The sequence below is a fragment of the Panulirus ornatus genome, chromosome 18 (genome assembly GCF_036320965.1).
Source record: "Panulirus ornatus isolate Po-2019 chromosome 18, ASM3632096v1, whole genome shotgun sequence".
NCBI classification, from domain to species: Eukaryota; Metazoa; Arthropoda; class Malacostraca; order Decapoda; family Palinuridae; genus Panulirus; species Panulirus ornatus.
The window spans coordinates 7,322,853-7,329,568 of record NC_092241.1 but is presented as its reverse complement, the minus strand read 5'-3'; the positions used below and the strand labels follow the sequence as shown (position 1 = coordinate 7,329,568).

The 6,716-nt window shown below is 43.7% G+C and overlaps 1 non-coding gene across 1 annotated transcript; it reads left to right on the top strand.

The window, feature by feature from the left end:
• Positions 1–5,066: 5,066 nt before the first annotated feature.
• Positions 5,067–5,148, top strand: TRNAL-UAG (transfer RNA leucine (anticodon UAG)). The gene has a single exon. It is a non-coding gene; the product is annotated as a tRNA-Leu (tRNA).
• The last annotated feature ends 1,568 nt before the right edge of the window (positions 5,149–6,716 follow it).

Genomic DNA, 6,716 nt, shown 5'->3' with positions numbered 1-6,716 from the left:
AAGGAGAGCAGAAGGGGGAGCCAAAGAGTATATATACATATATATATATATATATATATATATATATATATATATATATATATATATATATATATATATATATATATGTGTGAGTATATCTATATATATATATATATATATATATATATATATATATATATATATATATATATATATATATATATATATATATATATATATATATATATTGATGCCCTGATATTTGTAGTAATATCTCGATGAGTAATTTAAGGAGGTGATGTTTCCAAGCCTTTTTATTTCTTAGCTCTCTCTCTCTCTCTCTCTCTCTCTCTCTCTCTCTCTCTCTCTCTCTCTCTCTCTCTCTCTCAAATACGACGCGGACAACAACAACAACAACAACTACTACCCCCCCCCTCCTCCTCCTCTCCCCCTCCTCCTCCCCCCCCTCCCCCACCACAAACCACCCCCCCTCCTATCCCTCCCACCTCTCACAACCCTGCCTTAATGTGGACGAAGAAGAGCAGGATGATATCATCCTCAATCCTCAAGAATACTCCAAATATCGACGATTAATCCAAATATCGACGATTAATCCAAATATCGACGATTAATCCAAATATAGACGATTAATCCAAATATCAACGATTAATCCAAATATCGACGATTAATCCAAATATCGACGATCAATCCAAATATCGACGATTAATCCAAATATCGACGATTAATCCAAATATCGACGATTAATCCAAATATAGACGATCGATCCAAATATCGACGTTTAATCCAAATATCGACGATCGATCCAAATATCGACGATCAATCCAAATATCGACGATTAATCCAAATATCGACGATCAATCCAAATATCGACGATCAATCCAAATATCGACGATCAATCCAAATATCGACGATCAATCCAAATATTGACGATTAATCCAAATATCGACGATCAATCCAAATATTGACGATTAATCCAAATATCGACGATCAATCCAAATATTGACGATTAATCCAAATATTGACGATCAATCCAAATATCGACGATCAATCCAAATATCGACGATCAATCCAAATATCGACGATCAATCCAAATATCGACGATCAATCCAAATATCGACGATCAATCCAAATATCGACGATTAATCCAAATATCGACGATCAATCCAAATATCGACGATCAATCCAAATATCGACGATCAATCCAAATATCGACGATCAATCCAAATATCGACGATCAATCCAAATATCGACGATCAATCCAAATATCGACGATTAATCCAAATATCGACGATCAATCCAAATATCGACGATTAATCCAAATATCGACGATCAATCCAAATATCGACGATTAATCCAAATACCTTAAGAATCGAAATTGATTCTTACGCAATATTCAGTCCTCAGTGCTCATGATTAATCCAAGATCGAAGATTAATCCAAGATCGAAGATTAATTCAAATAGTTAAGAATCGAAACTGATTCTACTGAATATTCAGTACTCATTGCTCTCAGATATCCCTGGATCGTCAATTAATCCAAATATCCCACAATCGAAATTGATTCTACGCAATACTCAGTATTCATTGCTCTCAATTATTCCTTGATTAAGAATACTTCAAGATCGATATTCAATCCAAATATCTAAGAATCGACATGAATTCGACTCAACAATATTCAGTCCTCCATGCGCTCAAATATCACCTGATCGACACCTTAGCCAAATCTTTGGGAGTCGAAATGGATCTTAAGTCGAAGAGAAAAAGGAGAATATTCACCCCCAGTATTCCACCCTCTTCCTCTCAATATTCCTCCCTCAATATTCCACCCTCTTCCTCTCAATATTCCAACCCCTTTCCCCCGATATTCCACCAGCCCCTCCCCCTCCATATTCCACCCTCTTCACCTCATATTCCACAACCCCCTTCCCTCCATATTCCACCACCCCCTTCCCCCTCCATGTTCCACAACCCCCTTCCCTCCATATTCCACCACCCCCTTCCCCTCATGTTCCACAACCCCCTTCCCTCCATATTCCACCCTCTTCCCCCATATTCCACCACCCCTTCTCCCTATATTCCACCACCCCTTCCCCCCATATTCCACCACCTTCCCTCCATATTCCAACCCCTTCCCCCCATATTCCACCACCTTCCCTCCATATTCCAACCCCTTCCCCCCATATTCCACCACCTCTTCCCCCCATATTCCTCCACCTCTTCTCCCCATATTCCTCCACCTCTTCTCCCCATATTCCACCACCCACTTCCCCTCATATTTCACCACCCCCTTCCCCCCATATTCCATCCCCTTCCTCCATATTCCAACCCCTCCCCCCATATTCCACCACCCCCTTCCTCCCATATTCCACCACCCCCTTCCTCCTATATTCCCCCCCCCCTTCCCTAATCTCTCTTCCCCCCTCGCTGGATAATATCTCAAAGTTGCATTGTGCGTGGATGTGGGTCACCCAGGGTCGTGCAGACGTATACATGGCGATGCAACAACATCCCCCTTCCCCCCTCCCCCCTTTTTTCCCCTCCCTCCTCCCCCTCCTCCCCCTCCTCCTTGCCCAACAAAAGGCGTAGGACGCGCGGGGGGGAGGGGAGGCGGGGAGGGGAGGGCAAGAAGAAGAAGAAGAAGAAGAAGAAGAAGAAGAAGAAGAAGAAGAAGAAGAAGAAGAAGAAGGAGAAGAAGAAGAAGAAGAAGAAGAAGAAGAAGAGGAAGAAGAAGAAGAAGAAGGAGAAGAAGAAGAAGAAGGAGAAGAAGAAGAAGAAGAAGAAGAAGAAGAAGAAGAAGAAGAAGAGGAAGAGGAAGAAGAAGAAGAAGAAGAAATAATTGGTAACGCCAGACAGTGTGCCACAGTGGGGAGGTTGAGAGAGAAAAGACGAAAAAAAGTGATATATATGGGGCAACGGAGGGGGGGAGGGGGAGGAGATATGGAGGAAGGTTGGTTAAGGAATGGAAACGTTTCTAGGCGTATTAGTTGGTACAGAAACGTTTCTAGGCGTATCAGTAGGTACAGAAACGTTTCTAGGCGTATCAGTAGGTACAGAAACGTTTCTAGGTGTATCAGTAGGTACAGAAACGTTTCTAGGCGTATTAGTTGGTACAGAAACGTTTCTAGGCGTATTAGTTGGTACAGAAACGTTTCTAGGCGTATCAGTAGGTACAGAAACGTTTCTAGGTGTATCAGTAGGTACAGAAACGTTTCTAGGCGTATTAGTTGGTACAGAAACGTTTCTAGGCGTATTAGTTGGTACAGAAACGTTTCTAGGCGTATCAGTAGGTACAGAAACGTTTCTAGGCGTATCAGTAGGTACAGAAACGTTTCTAGGCGTATCAGTAGGTACAGAAACGTTTCTAGGCGTATCAGTCGGTACAGAAACGTTTCTAGGCGTATCAGTACGTACAAAAACGTTTCTAGGCATATCAGTAAGTACAGAAACGTTTCTAGGTGTATTAGTACGTACAGAAACGTTTCTAGGAGTATTAGTAGGCACAGAAATGTTTCTAGGCGTGTTAATAGGCGCATAAACGTTTGTAGGCATATTCGTTCGTGCAGAAACGTTTCCAGGGATTTGTAATGAGACGGAAAACGTGTTGGGTGGAGGAGGGAGCCTTCTGGTGTACTGTCCTGTCTCCATCTATACAGATGTAGAAATCTACAGTCGTGCTCAAGGGTCGTATATACCGTCGTGCTCAAGGGTCGTATATACCGTCGTGCTCAAGGGTCGTATATACCGTCGTGCCCAAGGGTCGTATATACCGTCGTGCTCAAGGGTCGTATATACCGTCGTGCTCAAGAGTCGTATATACCGTCGTGCTCAAGGGTCGTATATACCGTCGTGCTCAAGGGTTGTATATACCGTCGTGCTCAAGGGTCGTATATACCGTCGTGCTCAAGGGTCGTATATACCGTCGTGCTCAAGGGTCGTATATACCGTCGTGCTCAAGGGTCGTATATACCGTCGTGCTCAAGGGTCGTATATACCGTCGTGCTCAAGGGTCGTATATACCGTCGTGCTCAAGGGTCGTACCGAGAGGTGTACGCCCTTTTACCTCGCTGCACTGAACGCTATGGACCTATGGCGTGAAATGTAACAACGGCGTAACACCACACTCTTCCAAACACTCGCATCCAACGAAGAAAGAAGATAGCCAAACTAGCTAACTAGCGATCTAGCGCTTCTATAGAACTAGCGAGAGCGCCTCTGCTAGATAGCGAACTAGCGCTTCTATACAACTAGCAAGAGCGCCTCTCCTAGATAGTGAACTAGCGCTTCTAAAGAACTAGCGAGAGCGCCTCTCTTAAATAGCTAAACTAGCTCACTAGCGAGCTGGCGCTTCTATTGCACTAGCGAGAGCGCCTCTCCTAGATAGCTAAACTAACTAACTAGCGAGCTAGCGCTTCTATAGAACTAGCGAGAGCGCCTCTCCTAGAAAGCTAAACTAGCTAACTAGCGAGCTAGCGCTTCTACAGAGCTAGCGAGAGCGCCTCTCCTAGAAAGCTAAACTAGCTAACTAGCGAGCTAGCGCTTCTATAGAGCTAGCGAGAGCGCCTCTCCTAGATAGCGAAGTAGCTAACTACCGAGCTAGCGAGAGTGCCTCTCCTAGACAGCGAAGAAGCTAACAAGCGAGCTTGCGCTTCTATAGAAATAGCGAGAGCGCGTCTCCTAGATAGCTAAACTAGCTAACTAGCGAGAGCGCCTCTCCTATACAGCCAACTAGCTAACTAGCGAGCTAGCGCTCCTATAGAACTAGCAAGAGCGCCTCTCCTATATAGGTAAACTAGCTAAGTAGCGAGCTTGCGCTTCTATAGAACTAGCGAGAGCGCCTCTCCTAGACAGCTAAACTAGCTAACTAGCGAGAGCGCCTCTCCTAGACAGCTAAACTAGCTAACTAGCGAGAGCGCCTCTCCTATATAGGTAAACTAGCCAACTAGCGAGCTAGCGCTTCTATAGAACTAGCGAGAGCGCCTCTCCTAGACAGCGAAACTAGCTAACTAGCGAGAGCGCCTCTCCTATATAGCTAAACTAGCGAGCTAGCGCTTCTATAGGACTAGCGAGAGCGCATAACCTCTCACGGGTAGCGTGGCCGAGTGGTCTAAGGCGCTGGATTTAGGCTCCAGTCTCTCAGGAGGCGTGGGTTCGAATCCCACCGCTGCCAAATATTTTTTTCCCTTTTAATTTCTCGATAATTTTCTTTCCCTTCCATCACGCAAACCCGACGTTAATGACTACGAAAAACGCCATTATAGAAAATATAATAATATTATTTAAAAAAAAAAGCTAAGTAATTTAAATAAAATTGAAAAAAATTAAAAAATTAAAAAACAAACGAAAAATGACATTATTTTCGACTCGTAGAAAAAATCTTATGTTACGAATTAGTTAATAATATAGAACTGTCATCAGTTTTGATGTTATTTTTACTTTATCATGAATAAAAAGTAAAAAAGAAATAATAATTGCTTTTTGAAAGCATTTACGTAGCTGATGGGCCTTTTAAAATACACGTAGGATAATACAATTCACACCACTCTCATTAATCTTTAATTATACTTAATCTAGAAAATTAATAATTGAAATAAAAAGAATTTACTCTTAATAACACCCGATAATCTAGAAAAATACTTTTCTAATCTAGGAAATTTATGATAGATGTTTCTGAGCCTTGGACGCGACCCCAAGGCTCCAGCTTATTCGTAGTAGGAAACTAAATACGTTTATATAAACGAATAAATTAAAAATCGGGTCACAGCTTAGTAGGAAAAGACGTCAGGGGAATGTGTATATGACATCACATGTATATGTTCAGTTTCGCAGAACCGGACGCAGCCCGGGGACGGGATGTTTTTTCTCATAGAGTGAACGAGAGCGGGACATGGCCGTCCTGGGAGGAAGATAACCCAGAGATCGAGGTGTTTTTTATTCCAGGTTGGACGAGAGGGGGATATGACTGACTGTCCTGGGAGGAAAATAAGCCGGAGATCGAGGTGTTTTTTATTCTACGTGGGACGAGAGCGGGACGCAGTCGTCCTGGGAGGAAAATACACATATACCCGGGGAGTTGGTGGTGGTGGTGAGGGATAGGGGAGGAGAGAAGGGGGGGGAGGAAGGGGGAATACCCCACCCGCCAACCCCCTCCCTCCCCCCACACCCCGCTGCCCCGTTATTAACACTTGCGCGAACTGACGGTCCGGCGTAAAGGGGTTTGTTTACCTTTGACGTCATGATGTGACGTCACGCGGGCGCGGTTCTCGCGGACCTGCTGTAGGAGGGAGTCCCGTGTGCCTAATTTCGCCACGGTACGGGGTGGGGTTGGTGGGAAAATAGGAAAACGATGTGCATGGCCAGACTCCACTCTATATCCACTTTCTTCCTTGTTGTTATTGGTAAATCGTTGCGTTTTTTAACCCGCCATAGAACTCAAAGTGATAGGGGGAAATTTAATCGCTCGAGAGTGGTTTGGGGAGAAGGGAAGAGGGGGAAAGAAGAAGGGGGGAGGGCGTTCCACAGGCTACCCAGTTATTTAATAGAGTTGATCACCCTTTGAACGCCAGGGGTTTCCCTTCGTTAAATAACTTATATAAATGGGGATTGAACGCATCTGTCTCAGTCGCTAAGGGGGGAAAATAAAAAGATTTGAATAAGTTGATATTATTGGCAGACGCATTTATATCATTGCTACCGTTGGTAGTTAAGAACGAAAGCAAACACAGACAGACAGACACA